This window comes from Otolemur garnettii, unplaced genomic scaffold (assembly GCF_000181295.1).
Source record: "Otolemur garnettii isolate 467f Iridium unplaced genomic scaffold, OtoGar3 scaffold00009, whole genome shotgun sequence".
Lineage (NCBI taxonomy): Eukaryota > Metazoa > Chordata > Mammalia > Primates > Galagidae > Otolemur > Otolemur garnettii.
This window is the reverse complement of record NW_003852404.1, coordinates 12,795,100-12,813,074: the sequence shown is the minus strand read 5'-3', so window position 1 is coordinate 12,813,074 and position 17,975 is coordinate 12,795,100.

Here is a 17,975-nt window from a genome sequence, read left to right as displayed (position 1 = left end):
TGGGTAGAGTGCTATGGCTTCACTGCTTACAGCAACCTCCAACTCCTGGGCTCAAGCGAGTCTTTTGCCTCAGCCTCCCAAGTAGCTGGGACCACAGGCACTCGCCACAACATCCGGCTATTTTTTGGTTGTAGCCATTATTGTTTGGCGGGTCCGGGCTGGATTTTAGCCCGCCACCTTAGGTGTATGTGGCTGGCGCCTTAGCCGCTTGAGCCACAGGCACCAAGCCTGTTTTTATTATTATTATTAAATCATAGCTGTGTACATTAATGCAGTCATGGGGTACAGTGTGCTAGTTTTACACAAAATTTGAAATATTTTCATACAATTGGTTAACATAGACTTCATGTCATTTTCTTAGTTATTATGTTAAGACATTTATATTTTATACAGGACACGCACTATCAAAGATTCCTACCTCAATCAATTGCTGTGACAAAAGGCATCAGTGTTCTAGAGGTTTTCCTGAAATCTCACATCCCCCTCCTTCTGCTCATTTTACCTCTTGTTCTTATTTTACTTCAGAATCTATAAAGACTCCATAATCCCCTTCGGAAAGAAATACCCATTTCAATAACTGAAAAAATCAAGTCTCTTTTTAGTTTTCTCTGTTCACAGATATAATGTCACTTTATCCTACTTTCACTCATATAATTTAATCTTTTGTAATACTTTACTTTCACATACAATAAGAACCAAGGGAAATAGCTAGTTTAGCCATTTTTAAAATTCACTTTATTTATTTAAATTGAAGAATATTTTATATACAAAAAACACTCAAGTGTTAAGTATTCAGCTTGATTAACGTTGACTGGCATGCCCCACATAACACTGACTCAGACGGGGTACAGAATATGTGCCTTGAGCCAGAGAGGAACTTTAATTTGATTCCCATCCATAAGACACACAACCGAACTGCTTTCTGGCAGCGTGAATTAAAATAAGGAGATAACAACTTCACATCTGTCAGGAACAGAGAAAACTTTTGACTTTTTGGAAGTGCTGCATATGTAAATAGAGAAAATATCCTATATAAGATGACAAAGGGTTATTTAGAGGGTGAAAGCAAATAAACAAAAATCACTTCCTCTGAATATTTTTACAAAGAGAGATATCCATACAACAAATTATTTTTCCTAAACTAGTTTTGCAATTATTAATTGCTGCACAGTCATCAAAAAGAGGAGAAAAATTGACAGAAATGCTTGATTTTGCTGTCATTTTATCACTAACCCTTTTCCATACCAATTCTTATTTCTTTACTCTCAATCACAGGGTGAGTTGGTGACTTGGTCTCTGTCACCATCTTTGAGCAGTGCCTTTGTGTATTCACCATCGTGTCTATAGTAAGGCATTTACCCTACTGGGTAACTAAATTTACTGGGGATTTCACTATGCACATTGTACTTCCAGGAGAAAAATCTGTGGGGTATATTTCTTAGATGGTTCAGTGAGGAGGCTTAGCTAAAATGGTGGTATCAGGACAAGGGAGTCATGTCCTTTAAGGAAGGTTTGCTTCCATAGATGTATCTCTGGCCAACTAAAAAGGACAGTTGATTTCTTATTAACCAATGAATAGACAGTTCCTATCTCCCAAATTCACTAAACTTGAGTTAATCTGCATAACCCGCTCATTCGAGCCTTCTCATTTGAAATTATAACAGTCTCCTAGCAACCAAGATCTATTATGGGTATTGGCCTCCCTCCAATCTAAACATTTCACTTTCCGGTTTAAAACTCTTAACTGGCATCCTTCTACTAAAATTGTAAAAATCACATAACTAAACAGGGTCTAGAAAACCTTTTACCCACTGCCTCCTGCTGCTTCTGATCACACTATCTCCATTCTTTTCCTCATTCCAAACATTGCATCAAATTTCAGTCTCTCCTATTATTAAGCCTTCACAAGGGCTGTTCCTCTTTCCTTCTCATTCTATATCATCCAAGCCTATACTTCCTTCAGATAAGGTTCAGTAATTAATAATTCCAAGGCTTTTTTCCAAGTCAAATACCTTTATGTTAAGCCTAGAATATATAGAACCCTCCTCTTTATAGCAGTTGTCATATTTGATAGTATATTGTTCTCATTTAATCACTCCATGGATTTCTCATCTCTCCAAACAAAGGGAGAGACTACATATATGATTATCTCCACCCAAAATCTAGCATATAGCAGTAGGTTAATAAATGTATGTTGAATTAATTAGCAAACTTGTTCATAATGAAGAAGATGCCAGGACTCAGTCAGCCAGAGGCTATGGGTGTTTTCTAAAGACTGAACAAGATAAGGCTACCATATGATGGATTTATAACATTTTATTACCCAAACTGAGAATTTAGCAAAAATGGCCAAAGAGTAAAATGCTTTTCCATTGCTTCTCTCAGTGGTTCATGTATTGACTAGCATCAACAAACTGACTCCCTAACAATGGAGATTAAAGTATTTAATTTTTTACTATGTCAAAGTGCATTATAATAAAAATCACAAGTTTTCACACAATATACTATTACCTGTACTGAAATATTATATTCAGTAAATTAATATAGGCCAGGTGTGTGGTGGCTCTAGCCAGTAATCCTAGCACTCTGAGAGATCAAGGTGGTGAAATGTCTGAGCTCATGAGTTCGAGACTAGCCTGAGTCAGAGAGAAACCTTGTCTCCAAAAATAGCCGGGCATAGTCCCAGCTACTCTGGAAACTAAAGCAAGAGAATCGCTGGCACCCAAGAGTTTGAGGTTGCTGTGAGCTATGATGCCACAGCAGTCTAACATGGGTGACAAAGTGAAACTCTGTCTCAAAATAAATAGGTAAATAAATGAAATAAATTAATATTATCAACATCACAGAAAGGATTTTTTAGTACAAAATGAGTACATGTAAATATATATAGTCAAATTTTACTATGCATATTAATCCAATAATATATCTATTTCTAAGAAAAATATAAGAATTATGAAAGAGAACCCAAATTATATTCATGGTTTTCCTGTTAAAAAGATAGTCTATTTAAATATCCTGGGAGATGATTCAATTTGTATTTCCAGAATATGCAAATATTACATATCTTTGTATACAGGTCCTGATATGGATAGGGAAATATGCCCCCCAAAAGGGATGCTTAAAAATTGATAGATAAAATCTGTGCTGAAAGTAGGAATTTTATCTTATATTCAGATATATGGATGAAGAAAAAGAACATTCTATCTTGGATAAAAGAAAGAGAAGAAAGAGATGTCTTAAAAAGAACCAAATCGTCCTTTTTTTTGTCTCACATGTCTGCATCTTCTAAAGACATTCTTCTTATAAAAACTGACTATAGGAGCAGCAAAAGCGCCCAGCACTCAGCTGATATACACTAATCACAGGATGCAACTGTTCTTCCATAAAGACAAGACCCTAAAATACCAAAATATCACTCCAAGGGATGGACTGACAAATTTTTAAGAATCAGTGTTCCTACTCCCTCCTGCCTAAAAAAATACTGGAACTCTATAGGAACATTCTCTGAAATATCAGTCACTTAATGTAAAGAAATAATTCTCAGTGGATGGGGGTTTGGGTGGCATTGTATGGAGGCTTTCAGCCTTTTAAGAAAGAACACAGTTTTGCTGTTATGTTGTATAATTTAAATCCCTTTATATTACTCTACCATCTAGAATGTAGGAAGGAAAAAAGAATGTTACCTCATTCTGTAGAATACAAGGTGGATGATTAAGTTTATGCATTAATATGACTAGGTTAGGGGATGCACAGATAGCTGAAAATATTTTTTTTCTGGGAGTTTCTGGGGAGGTTTTTCCAGAATAAAAAATGCATTTAAATGACTGATTGAAATCACAGAAATCCAAATTAAAACCACAATGAGATACCACCAAACCCCAGCCAGAATGGCTATTATTCGCAAGTAAAAACAATAGTTGTTGGCTTGGATGCTGTGAAAAGGGAAGGCAATTTAGTACAACATCTATGGAAAGCAGTGTGGAGATTTTTCAAAGACCAGAATGTAGATCTACCATTCAATCCAGGTTCACCACTATGGGACATCTACCTAAAGAAAAAGGAGGCATTATATCCAAAAGATATGTGCACTCTTATGTTTACAGAATGGCAATTTACAATCGCAAAGATAGGGAATAAATCTGTGTCCACCCACTGATGAGGGACAGAGGAAATGTGGCACCTGGACTATGGGTTACAACCTAGCCTAAAAAAAAGAAGGAAAGAATGAATGCCTTTGTCAGCAACTCATGTGGAATTGGAGCCTACCATTCTAAGTGAAGTAAGGCAGGACAGGAAAATCAAATCCCGCAGACTCTCACTTCTAAGTGGAAGCTAAGCTTTAAGCAAGATCTTACAGAGCAGAATATAAACAGTGGAAACTCCAAAGGTAGGAGGATGAGGGGAAGGTGAGAGGCAAAAACTTCCTACTGGGTATGATGTACGCTATGCTGGTGCTGGGCCCAGTAAGAGCCTGACTCTATTGCCAAGCAGTATATACGTGTGACACGGTGATAAAACTGCACTGGGCCCCTTACATACATATATCAAATAAATAAATAAATAATAAAGTACAAAAATAATGGCATATGTCTTTTCTACAAAATTAATTAAATGATTGAAAAAATATCCACTTTCACCAATACACGCAGGCAAAATGCAATACGCTAAAGCAGGAGTATAATGAAAGGTGGAAGAAGGATGAATTGTTTTTCATTCTTGAACTAGGACATCCAGCCTCTTCTGCCCTCAGACATCAGAGATTCTGGTTTGAGAGGCTTTGGACTCAAGTTCTTAAGTCCTCCCCTACCCTCACTCTCAGAGCTCCAGCATCCTACTAGGAGTCATACTACCAGCTCCCCTGGTTCTCAGACCTTCAGATTCAGATTGAATTAAAACAGCTTCCCCAGGTCCCCTCATTGCAGATGGCGTCCTGCAGAACTTCCTGGCTTCCATAATTGTATGAGCCAATTCTCTTAATAAATCTCCACTCTAACATTTATGTATTCCCATTGGTTCTGAACCCTGACTAAAACATCAAGAATTAAAAAAATAAATTTTCAAACATTTAAATCCTTAATCTTCATATTTAAGAACTAAAATAGAAATCTCTCATATTCTCAGAGTTCACTGTCTCGTCAAGAAACTACACATGTACAGCAAAAAGTAGGGAAAGGATTATAAATGTGTTAAGAGATCTTCAAGAAAGAATTATAAGAGTTCTGGAGTTGAAACACATTCTTCTTGGTAGGTATCACAAAAATGAAAAAGCAAGTATCTAATGTACTCAATACTAATGTGAATCCAGAAGACAATCCAAAAAACTTGATTCAATTCAAGATGGGGGAGAGGGGGAAAGTGGAGGGAGGCAAGGAGGAGGGAGGGTGATTGGTGAGCTTCCCCGTAATGGGCACAGTGTGGGAGTATGTGGCACACCTCCTGGGGATGGGACACAACTACACCAGGGACTATACCTAAGAAATGCAAACATTGTAACCTAATTCTTTGTATCCTCAAATTAACCTGAAAAAAAAAATAATTTAAGGAATGAAATTGCACAAGTTCATGTGTAAGGTATACGTTTTGTCATTTTGCATTTAATCTACACTTGTGTTGTTCAGATTTTTGATGGGAGTTTCTTTGTCATTTGAAATTGGCTTTAAATTTTTGCTCTATTGAAATCACATTATCTAAGGCAGCTACCAATATTTCTCAAAATTTCCAAGCAGTTTATCTTCTTTTATAATAGATGATTGATCTTATTTGTGTTTTACCGCTTGTAGCTAGTTTCAGCTCTCTCCTTTTTATTGAAGAATCCACACGTCATCTCATATGCATATGTCACAGGGTTGGGAATTTAACTCCCACTATGGAACCACCTCCACATGAGAGATATGAGTAGATAAAAAAGACACTGATGGTTTGTGTTTCAAATTATTTTAATAGGTAAAGCATTAATAAAAAATACAGCCACTAAAATGTTGGTTGCATTCCCATATTTTAATATATATGGAAGAATACTGGACACCGAACACCCTATGTTCTCTTTATGTTATTAATACAGTATATAGACACAAAATAGTACCAATGCCTAAACTCAACTCAATAATTTTAATCTGTCCAAATTCTGATTTTGAAGACTTTTCAAATAACGGATTCCAAACCAACCATGAAACTCTGTCTCCATTTGAGAATACTCCCTGTGTATGAGTTGTGGCCTTGGAAGGAAAGAGAAATTTTCTCAGAAGTGCTTAATTGGAAGTGTGGAGACAGGTGGAGACAGGATATAGAGATCCCGCTGAGAAAGTTTCCGCAGATTACCAACCACCTTTAGAGTTAAGGAGGCTAAGGGAGGGGTATAGGCTGCAGAACCCAGGAAGAACTCGTTGAGGAGAAGGCCACCCACATCGGTGTGTAGACATAGAAAGAAGCAACTATTTCCAGAACTGTGGCTGTGAAACACAGGGAGAAGAAGGAATACATTCTCTAACTTCCTTCTTTTTCTGTTCTCTGATAGTTTGCAAGCTTCTCATTTTCATCAAAGTAACTGAAAGCCACAGGTCATCAGAGCCTGGTGATGCAACCTGCAAGGGCCAGACTTGTCAGAAACCTGGGGGACATTACGCTAAGTGAAAGAGGCCAAACACAGGAGGACAGAGACTGTACGGTCTCCCTTATCTGTGAAATCTAAAAGGGTTTACCTCATAGTAAGGGAGAGTAGAATGGTGGTTACCAGGCTCTAGGCAGGGGGTAAGTAGGGAGACATCGGCCGAGGGTACAGACTTTCAGTTACACATGTGAGAGTAATAAGTTCTGGAATCGAATGTACATTGTGGAAACAGCAGTTAATAATCCTACAAAGTACCCTTGACATTTCTAAGAGAGGAGACTTTACGTGCTCTCATCCCCCTGATGCCACACACAGATGGTAACTGTGACAATGCATTCATTCATTAATCTGACAGTAGTAATCACTACCATCACTACCAGTGTAGACATCTATCAAACCATCACACTGTACACCTTAAATAGGTACATTTTTATTTGGCAATGCCATATTTTAAATTAGAATTGAAAAAAAATTCCCTAGAAAATGGCATAGAGGTGGGGAGAGGCACGTGTGGGAGAATGAGCTTATCTTCCTACAAAAATCTGCACTCGTGAAATGTATTTATGTATCTTATGGTTATTAAGGCGTATCCAGTTCCTCTCTTTTACAGACTACATGTCCATTTTGCTCCACTCCTACAACTACTGCCGGGAACTTCATTATGCAAAAATGTTCTGCTTCCGACTCCCTGCTTGCCGAGGTTTTGTCTTCCTTTCTTCACTATCCAACACTGATTAATATGTTTTGCTGTGAATCACCCATGCCTGGGTCTACTCCTCAGCTGTAAACAATTAGCAGTGACTTGGGAAATTCTAATTCTTCCTTCTCATGTCTACTAATGCTCTGCAGTGAGTGAGAATAGCAATATTGCCCTTCTTCCTACTGAGCTGAATTATGCCGTCCCCAGCACCCCCACTGCCACAGTCACCACCACCACAAACACGGAAGGGAGAAGTAACAATAACAATTTAGTTTCAAATAGCCTGTCCTCACTCCTGCTTCCTTAATTACAGGAGCTCCTGGAAATGATACAAACCTGAGAAGGGCTAAAGAGACAGGTTGATCCAACAGAGAGATCTAAAGATAGAGATATTCATATAAAAAATACTAAAAGCTCAGCTGTACATGCAGACTTTTATTTTGGTGTCGTTCATTTAGGACATAAACATTTTAATAAAAATCATTTGCCTGCCATATAGAATTACTAATCAGTTGGACAAACCAGGTTGGATCCCCCTCTTGATAAAGCTCTTGCTATCTGAATCAGGTAAGCAAAGCTTCTTATTTTAACTAAGAAAGGATTGGACAGAAAGAAGGAATAATATGGGATTTATTTCCATTCCACAGAGACCTATGTAGTGAAGAAAAGCAGAGAAATATTACTCAGCACTATGACAGTGCAAAGACAGTGGTTAAAAGGGGACTATACCAGATAGTAGATTTTGTGGGTTTAGGGTGTCACTATTCCTTAACTAGTTAGTTTAGGTAATGCAAGCTGCTGGAACAAACCAACCTACCAATTTATAATGCTCAAATACGGGAGAAGTTTAGTTCTCACTCATCTGTCTAAATCAGGTTTTCCTGTGCAGATTAAATTACCTCCATAATTAAGGTAACTCCTCTTTCCACCTTATAGTTTTCCATTTTTAGCTATCCCCTATCCTTTTTTTAATTTATATTTTGCTGGTAGAAGGAATGGAAAATGATTTTGGTAGCAATTCTTAACATATCGATGGTAAAATATTCTTTCTTCTGGATGGAGCTCAACCACCATCATGCCCTAGGAATCCCACTACAGGATACACTTAAAAATTCTTAAAAATATTCTTAAAAATTGTCACGTGGAAATAGCATATATGTATGTCTTCAACTCACATTCCATTAGCAAGAAATTGGTCATGTAACTGAACCTCACTGCAAGAAAGACTGGGAAATACAGGTTAACTATATTCCCAAAAAGAGGAATGGATTTTCATTGAATATTCTTTTTTGACATGTATTTGCAAATTTTATTTTTAAGGTCTGAGTTTACTCTGAAGTCAAATTCTAAGATTAAAGGGGTGAGCTCATCATTTTTATGTGTGATGATTTCAAGTGTACATATTTAATCAATATGAATTGGATTCAAGTAACTTGTCTTCCCTGTAATTCTACCCAATCTCACAGGGACAAAAGTTTCTTCCTTGTTTTATTTTAAGAAATAATCACCTATTTGTATATAATACTATTAACAGCTGTAATTATAAATAGTAAAAAGCATAAGATTATGTCTGCCTCTATAGATTACTTGTTTTCATTCAATCGCTGCTCTGAGAACTTAAAGATCCTTTTTTTAAAAAAAGCAATTCTTCCTTGAAAGCCATTTTAAGCAAATATACAAACCATTGTAGTTCTGTTGTTGTTTCTACTTTAACAGATTTTTTTTTTCTTGGCTATATGGTTTCTAGATTGATAATTCAGATAATAAAATACAGATAATAAAATAACATGCTGTACTTTTTAATTATCAGCTCTTGGGAAAAGCATTTTTTGTTAAGTTATCAAATGTATTTAATTTTGGTCCGTGTGGTGAATAGAAATTGTGTATATTTATGGTGTATAGCAGGATGATTTATTATAATATTGACCATTGGGAAATGACTAAAGCAAGCTAGTTAATATATCTATTATCTCACATATTTTTATCATTTTGGGGGGTTAGAACATTTACGATCTACTCTCTTAACAATTTTTAAGGCAGGGCGTGGTGGCAAACACTTGTAATCCTAGTACTCTGGGAGGCAGAAGCAAGGCGGGTTGCCTGAGCTCAGGATTTCAAGACCAGCCTGAGTCAGAATGAGATCTCTGCTCTAAAAATAGCCAGGCGTTGTGGTAGGCGCCTGTAGTCCCAGCTACTTGGGAGGCTGAGGCCAGAGGATTGCTTGAGCCCAAGACTTTGAGGTTGCTGTGAACTATGAGTCATTGCACTCTTCTGAGGGTGACAAAGTGAGACTCTGTCTCAAAAAAGTTTTTTTTAAATGTATAAGCATTGTTCTTAACTATAATCACAGTGTTGTACAATCCATCTTTCCGGTTTCTTCCTCCTAACTGACATGGACCATTGTCCAGCCTCTCCTCATTTCCTCCATCCCCTGCCTTCCCCTCGTGTAACCGTCATTCTACTCTCTGCTTGAGTGCCCACCTTTTTTAGATTCCCCATGTAACTGACACCATTCTTGTCTTTCTAGACCTAGGGTACTTCGCTTAGTACAATGATCTCCAGGTTCATGCCTCTTGTTATAAAGGACAAAATTTCCTTCTTTTTAAAAGCTGAATCATACTTCATGTTTTCTTTACATTTATCTGTTGAGGGACACTTAAGATTGGTTCCATATCTGAGCTATTGTGAATAGTGAGGCAATGAACAGGTACAGATATTTTCTCTACATAAGGATTTTATTTTCTAACGTATACCCAGGAAATAGAATTGCTGGACCATGTGATTGTTCTATTTTGATACCCATGAACATTGTTTTCCAAACTGGCTATACTAATTTACATTCCCCTCAACAGTGCACAAGATTTCTCTAATTTCCACATCCTTGTCAATCCTTGCTCACCCTGTCTTTTTCATAATTGCTATTATAACAAGGTAGGAGGTGATATCTCTTTGTGGCTTTTATTTGCATTTCTCTGATGATTAGGGATGCTAAACGTTTTTTTCATGTGCCTGCTGGCCATTTGTATGTCTTGTTTTGAAGAAATGTCTTTTAAGGTTACTTGCTTATTTTAATTAGGTTTTTTTGTTTGTTTTCTTGCCATTAAGTTGTTTGAGGTTTGTGTATAATTTACATATAAACCTTTTAAGCAACATTTTTCATGTTCCTATTAAATGTCAGCCCTGTACTAAATGCAACAAAAGTCGTATTTTTGTTTGCCGCAAAGTTTATATTCTAGTGTGACAATACAATAGCTCTCAAATGAACACTTAATATATTTTCACTTAATCCTTAAGCAGTACACGTACCATTACCTTCATTTTGAAAATGCTTTTTAGATTCAGAGAGAAGTAATGTGTCCGAAGTCTCATGTGCTGCAAAAGTAAATAGAGGCAGAAAGTCCACAATGAGAGCTGGTACGCTCCAATCCCTCTGTGTCACTAATGCTGTTATGAAACGAGCTTTTCCTGCAATTTCAGTGGGAAGTAAGTAGATATAACTGTTGTGTTTTCCTTGTTTAATTTTCGATTATTTCTTATTCTGGTGTTCAAATAAATCACATCTTATGCCAAATACTCTTACCTCCACTTTCTAATAAACCTGTATGTTTTCCTTGCAGGTAGCTTTTTAAAATTTCTTTTTTGTTTAAAGTGAGGAGATTACTTGCCGGTAGGCATATGCTTTTAAACAATGAAGAAACAGTGCCATCTTCTGCCTATGTTTTATTCAACAACTGGGAATAAAGAAACATTAGGTTATCATAGATCAGCAGAAAGAAGCAAAAAATTTGGAGATTTTACGATCTTGGCATAATGTGCTACATCTTTGAACACTTGCAAAGAGGCTAATTATTTGAAAGGCCTCTCAGGGCAAAGATATGTTTAAAAGAGTTCTGTGTGATTAAATATTCAAAACCTCTGACTCTGTATTCAAGTAATGGAAAGAAGGGGAAAGGAAGAGGGAGACAGGGGACAGGGACACAAACAGGTGGTAAGTGTCTGGAACTAGTTGTTGTTGACAGTGTTGAAGGGATAAAAATAAGTGATTTTTCTGTTTTTTATGCCACCAGGTAACCTCTCATTCATTGATATATTTACAAAAGTATACTTGATAGCAAAACATTCCCCAATCACCCAAACATTTACTTCTCAGAGAGAAAGATGAAAAAATGCAGATGGATTTTTTAATGAGATTTTAAGTTTCAATATTAGTAAATACACTTTTATTTGACTGTGGTATATAGATTTTAAAGCTGAGAGAAGTAGCTAACATAAGTAAAAAATCCTTTTAGATTTTTCATTTAATTAAAAAACAATAATATTTCAAAAAACATACCAGGTTTAATTTACTTTCATCCTCTGCTGCTCTCTCAAAGAAGAAAAAACAAAAATAACGACCAACAAAATCCCAACATGTATCAAAATATTTGATAAATTTGATTATGATCCTATGAGAACATTCGAGTCATTTCAAATTTTATGTTTATGATGTATCAAAATGAGATTTAAGCTTCATAACTAGTAGAAGTTCTAGAAACACACAAAAAATCCACACCATGATTTTTTTAATAAGGAATTTGAAGAAATGAAAGGCAAATAACCAAGAATTCCTATTTGAAGCACTCCTTTCTATAAGACTTTAATATGTAAAGACAAGAGCATAAATTAAAGGTAGGTTCATCTGAGCCTCAAAACGTTGGACTTTCATGAGCTTGCTTGTCAGGTATGACCATTTCACATATTCAGAGACAAATTCCTGGCAGGAACAGAAAAATATTAATATGCATGGGTGAAATTCAGAGTGCCAGTATGTCATCAACAAATTAGCACTTCTCAGAAGGAAATAGTCCCTTGAATTTTGACTGAATCACTCACAGTACACTATTGTGAGTAATTCTCTTTTTAAACATTTATTCTATAGATCATTGTCCTAAGTGAAGTATCTCAAGAATGGAGAAAAAAATACCAGTGTACTCTCTTTATAATTTAGAACTAATCAACGTACACACATGAGCACAGTGAGAATTCCAAAGTCACTGCAAATCAAGAAGGATGGAGGCACATGGAGGAGATGGGTCGAAACCCAACTATTGTAATAGTACAATGAACGCTATTTGTGTGATGGGAACGCTAAGAGCACTGACTTAAGCATTATGAAAGTTATCTGTCTAGCAAAAACATTTGTACCCCCTCAATATTTAGACTAATGACTTAAAGAGGATATGTTACTCATTTTTCCCTAGATTAATTCCCATTGTACTGAAGAGTCTCCCTAAAGGCGCCCCAAATCCCTGAGCACATTTTAACTCATTTAAATTATATTGATTTTCTGTGACACCAGAGCTATCAGTGCTGGGCAGAGAAGGTTAAAGTCATAAAACATTAATAGCACAGTTGATTGCCATGACTTCGAGATGCTGGGTATGTAAGGTCTGAAACCGGAGTTCAGGGGGCTCCTCCATCCATTCTCAGTGCTGTCTGTGAGGCTCCTCCACTGGCTCTCACTGTGTGCTGAGATCCATGTCCTACTCACATTATCTAAGGGTGTGATATATGGATAGAAAATATAAAAGACATTTTAGAAAATTCTAATTTCATATTTATTTAGTCTACTCAATTCAAAAAGCTTTTGTGTAAATGAATTTCTTGTTTTCCAGATTGATTCTATTCTCCATGCATATTAATGTCAGAATTTCATTATTTTGTCTTCCAGATCATTTATCTAAAAAGATTTGTAGTAGCACATGGCTATAGGCACATATAAACATACACCTTTAAATAGACACAAACATAGTTTAATTTTATATTTTATGTGATTAAATTTACATAATTTCTTGCATTTTAATTAAGAATATTTTCTAAGAATGTATCAGCATAGACGTAAATTATTGTGGTGAGTTTAGGTATTTTTCTTCCTCATGAAATCTATCACTGGTGTTATTGTCTAAGGGTCAGGACGAGACGTTAAGCTACTTTTCCAATGACACAAAATTAGAACCAGACATAGTTCTTCTAGATGGCCACCACTGTGTTCTTTCATCTCCAAATGATCAGCAAGTTATCAATTTGCCTTTTTTCTATGACCTACATTTCTTTAAACCACAATATGAGGTCCATGGGCATTTTTCAACCTTTGAACAGAAATCAACAGTTTATAATTTCTGTTAATTCCAATATACTTAATAGTCATGTACTCCCTGATTAGGAAACAAAAAAGGTTTCTTATACTCTTTTAATGGATCTTTTTAGAATTCAGTAATACTATAGAATTCTAGTATTAGATTTCACAGTAAAAGTTCATTGACTTATAGGTTTCAGCAATGCTCAGGATGGCTATATCCCCTAGCCAATTTCTAACTTTCCCCTATACTTTAAATAATCCATTATCTGTACATAATCTGGATTACAACCACATGTATTTATGATATGTATCAGGAAATATAATTTTTCTGTATGAGGAGGATAACATTATAGAATTATTTTATTTCTACTTGTATGAAAGGGAGAAGATATCATACAAAGCTGAGCAATTATAAGCCTTTCAAGACAGAAATAAAACATGATTTGCACTTTATAAGTCTTATTATGACTTGGATAGATGAAGAGAAAATGACTTGATTTCCTCATATCGGTGAAGAGTTTTGAGCACATGAGAGCATAAGTGGCTGATGAGAAACTTTTTTTTTCCAGCTGTGCTCAAAAACAGTTGTGAAAATGGAGACTAGGCTTAAGGAGCCTGGCAAAAATCATCTACAATTATATATGTATTGAGTGGTTAAACTAAGTGTTACATTCAGACATATTAGTAAGAAAGAAAATTTTATCTGTTAAAAATAGTCAATTATTGGCAATTTCAATAGATTCAGGTATATTCATAGGAGAAATTATTCTTGGCTTTATCAATGTTTTTATAGTAGCCCAAATTAATAAAATAAAACATTGTAATTTATAGAAACCAACAGCAATTATTTATAAGACAAACTTTTAACTGAATTGAGATGTTTGTGGAGAGGACATTAATACCACCTTCTGCCAACTGGTTATTTATTTGATGTCCAGAAGCAGATCTGAAATTAAGGCTCTTTCAGTTGATGATGGTTTTAATATATTGATATTGGGGGAAAAAAATCTTCTCTCCAGAAACACTACATAAACCTAGAATGAATAATTTGGGAGTGGATGTAAGTGACGTGATAGACTCTCCTTTGGACTTGTGCATTTGCTGTCCAAGGTAGGTGAGAAAGGAAAGAGTTGGAGATGGTGCTCAGATTTGTAGCTGGGATGACTAAGCAGCTGGTGATGCTATTAACCTAGAGAAGGAAAATGAAATTAAAATGTATGTTTTTATTTCCTATTGCTATGGTAACACCTAATTTTCCTATTGCCATGGTAACACCTAATACCTTAAAACAATACAATTTTTTAATTTTTTATTTGTGGAGGTACATGTCCAAAATGAATCTCACTGGTATGAAATCAAGGTTATCAGTAAGACTGTATTCCTAGGAAGTTCTAAGAAGAAAATCTTTTTTCTTGCCTTTTCCAGTTTCTGGAATCTGTTCCTATTCGTTGGCCATGATACCCTTCCTTCTTTAAAGCCCTTACTGGCAGGTAAAGACTTCATCACAAGGCCCTCTCTCTGGCCCTAACTCTTACACGCCTCTCTTTCCCATTTGAGGACACTGTGATCACTGGGCTAGTCTCCCATGACCACAGTGAGAAGTCAAAAGTCATTGGAAATCAAGAAGGATGGAGGCACGTGGAGATTTAACCCAAGTAAATCTCCTTTCCTTAAGGTGAAATTTTTACCAAACTTAATCCTTTGCAACTTAAATTCATCCTTGTAATATAACATATGTGCTGAAATGTAGGATGGGAACTTCCGGAGGTCTATAATTTTGCCTACAATGTGGCAGGGCAGCCAGTGAAGGGTAGCGAGTTATTGAGAGGAGCTTCCAAACACACAAAGTTTAAGACTCTGGCTTTGCAGCCACATTGAAATTTCTAGGATGTGAACATTAAGAAACGTGGATAAATTCAGTATTTGAATTTCCTCCAAACTCTTTAAATAGTTCATCCTGCCCATGTACCAAGATTGCTAGAATTACATGAAAGCCTACCTCTGAGAGTTGACTATTTTTACTCTCTGACTTATGTCTATTGGTTTTCTATGCTGCATAAAAATTCACAAATTTAGTACATTAACATAATTTCCATTTATTAGTTCACAGTTCTAGGTCAGAATTCCAGCACTGTTTGGCTTTGTTTTTTGCTCAGGGTATCATAAAACTGAATTCAAAGTGTTAGCCAGATTGAATTCTCCTTTTTAGGCTAAGTAGAAACTTGTTCTTCCAACCTTATTCTTGTGTTGGCCAAATCAAGCTCCTTGCAGTTAGCAGACCATATTCCCACCCTGTGCTTGTTGGCAACTGGGGGCGGCTTTCAGTTCTCAGAACTCACCTACTTTTCTTGCCATCTGGTCTCCATCATCCTCTAGCTAGCAACAAACATTTCTGCTTTTGATCCCTGGACTTTCCTTCTGGAACCAGTAGGAGAAAACTATATATTTTAGGAGACTATGTGATTAAGTCAGCTTACCTGGATAATCTCCCTATCTCAAACGTCAACAGGTCCAGTTAAATTACTCATGCAAGTAAAATTCATTACAATCAAGAGTTCAGATGATTAGACATGACGTAGACAGAGTTCATGATGATTAGACACCAGGAAAGAGGGTATCTGGGACCCGTTTTAAATTCTGCTTTACCAAACTCATTATTATTACCCTCCCTGCGTTCTGTCTTAGAGCTCTCACTAATCTTTGCCCCTGAAATCTTTATTCTTGCCTCAGTCTTGATCCATGGCTCTCTTCCTTAAGACAATATTGACATCTTATTTCCAACTCTACCAACTACATCCCTAACATTGCAGAGAGGGTTTAACCAACCTTCTTCTTTCTTCCTGGGACACAGCGAGATTGCACTTTACAGATAGAGTCTTGAGTTAAGGCCCCAAGTTTGGAAGTTGGCAGTACAACATTGACAGGATATGTACCTAAAAACAAGGCAATGAAAGAGATTTGAGACTTTCTATGGAGGAAGTATAGAAGAAAAAGGAGAAAAAAAGTGAAGATAAAGAAAAAGTAGAAGAAGGAAGAGAGGAGGGCATAAAGAAGGAAAAAGCCATCAACTTAGGAAGGAACACCTCAAAAATGTTTAGGTAAAATATTGTGTAAATATTGCCCATGGAGTCTGCATCTCTGAAACTATAAAAATTAAAAATGATGAGCACATATTTATGTAGTATTCATTAGGAAGTGTATTGTCATGTTTTCAGAGTTAGATTACTTAGAGAGATTGCCCTGGGAGGAGTTTCCTAACAAGTGACCAGAGTAGGAGTGGAAGGGAACAGTCACCTGTTCTGGGAACAATGAGAATATTGGTGTGCAAATTATTTAGAGTTTTATGAAAAAGCAAATCACGTATAGACAAAATGTGGAGATAGAAATAAGTAAATAAGTGACAGAGGTTTTAAAAAATGAATTGGAATTAAAAGTTACTAATTCATGGCAGTAACTCACAAAGATGTGAGGATATTTTTATTAGGAATCTAGACAATCCCATTTCTTCTTTAATGAGAATGTTTTTCAGGATCAGGCTGAATTCAAGTTTTAATTAGCAAGAAAAAAACAAATCACAAATGCTGTGGAATAGGCCAGTCACGGTGGCTCACACCTGTATTCCTGGCACTCTGGGAGGCCGAGGCAGGTGGATTGCTTGAGCTCACAAATTTGAGACCAGCCTAAGCAAAAAGTAAAACACCCATCTTTACTAAAAATAGAAAAACTGAGGTAAGAGGATTGCTTGAGCCCAAGAGTTGGAGGTTGCTGTGAGCTATGATGCCACAGAACTTTACCCAGAGCAACAGCTCTGTCTTAAAAACAACAACAACAAAAAAAAAAACCATGGAATACTATTTGCCTGTACTGTTGTACTCATGAATAAAAGAGTTTTCCACCATGTGGATATAAGGTAGAATTATGTCACATGAAATAAATGATAAGCACAGAAATGATTTTACTCCCCTACATAAGGAAAAATACAAATTATACAAATAATAGCTATTGAAAATGCTAATGAATTAAACAAACCTTTTGTATTTAAATTGCATTAATGACATTTATGTCATTGTACAAGTATAAATCTCAGAGTAATTCATAGCTATCCATTTAGTTTATTTGTAAAAAGAATGTTTAATTTTCTTTTATAATTCTTGAACTGAAGACAAGTAAAAAGAAAATAGAGAGAACTTAAGAACTTAGTGTCTCCTTGAAGCAGAGGCAGCCCAGCCTTTTTCTGTCATAGGTAACAGCCCTGTCTGTAGCTTGCTTGGGCTGTTTTAATGGAGGGAGGGGCCATGGGCCTTGGTAGCTTCAGCCTGGGATAAGGAAATAAGAGGTGAGGATGAGAAAGAGGGATTTGATTAGATGGGCCATAAACGCGTTCACTACCAACCTCCCACATTTGTGGAAATGTATCTCACTTTCCGTAGGGACCGCCTGAAATTAAACAGTGGCTCTGTCGAACAAGGAGGATTTTATTGCTCAGGCAGAAACCCCACAAAGGCTGCCGTGAGGTTTGCCTGGAACTGTTAGGAAGGAGCCTTCATCAG